Here is a 1,276-nt window from a genome sequence, read left to right on the forward strand (position 1 = left end):
TCAGGCATGGATTTGGATTCAGTTTCTCCATCCACCAAATGGGAATAATAGTGCCTCCTGGGAGGAAGTGGAAGCCAGTGAGTCAGCTCAGGATAGGAGCTGGGCACAGAGCTTGGCGTGTGAGGGCTGGGAGACGTGTCAGCTGCTCTCTCCCCGGGAGAGTCCTCTCCTGGTGCCGCTCAGCCCTCCCCTGGGGAGGTTTCTGGTCGCAGAACAGAAGAGATCCTTTCAAATTGGAGGCCCAACGATGCTGTAGGGAGGGAGGCTGGAAGAGGGCGGCTGGGACTTCACTTGGGTAACTCCCAGGCAGAAGATTCTGGGGCTTCCCTATCATCTTCGCAGTAAATGGCCCATTTAGAAAGCTGAGTCACTGCCAGCCACTCAGCCTGTGGAGACAGGCAGAAACAGGAAACAAGGCGAACACCCTGCAGCGCGGGTCTCACCCACAGGCCTGGGGTCCGCCTGGCTGTTCAGCTCTCAGAAGCACCTGGACAGGCTCAGGGTCTGCATGTTCCTGGACCAAGTTTACTCTCTCATCCCATTGATCCCTTTTCTTTGCTCCCAAATAGCCTCCTTGTTTTGGAGTTATACATTTACAAAGAAAGTGTGGCCTCCTCATGGCTTGCTCACAGAGGGTGCCAGGCCCGTACCTCCCCCCATTTCCAAACTAAGTGGTCTGACATCTGAGTGAGAAGTGAGGCATCTACTGTGTCCCCATAAGAACAGACCTGCCTGGCTGTCTCTGCTTTTGCTGATCTCTATCATATAAAGCAAATTCCTAGGAGAGTTTCCATACATTCAGGGCTCTGGGTGTCTGAGGTGCTGAATTCATGAAAGGCAGCAAAGAAAGGAACAATGAGGGCAGCAGAGGTAGCAAAGAACAGCTGCACGAATGTGGCCATCAGTTCATCCAAGGCAAACCCTTGAAGAGGGATCAGGAGGGCACAGGCTTCCAATTGCTGATTTTATAGCCACTCAGCCCCCAATTGAATTCTGAGTCACCAATCAGGGCTGTTAAACCAGGGGCTCCCCATCCTGCCTCCAGCAGCCTAGTCAGTGCCAGTGCCCTGCAGGGGAGAGGGCGGCCCCATTGCACCATCTCCCGGTGTGCAGAGAAGTTTCCAAACCAAAGCAACATTTATTGACAAAAGATTTTTATTGATTTCAGAGATGAAGGGAGAGAAAGAAAGATATAGAAACACCAATGATGAGAGAGAAGCACTGATCAGCTGCCTTCTGCAAACCCCCTACTGGGGATTGAGCCCGCAACCCCAGC

The sequence above is a fragment of the Myotis lucifugus genome, unplaced genomic scaffold, assembly GCF_000147115.1.
Source record: "Myotis lucifugus unplaced genomic scaffold, Myoluc2.0 scaffold_887, whole genome shotgun sequence".
Taxonomy (NCBI): Eukaryota; Metazoa; Chordata; class Mammalia; order Chiroptera; family Vespertilionidae; genus Myotis; species Myotis lucifugus.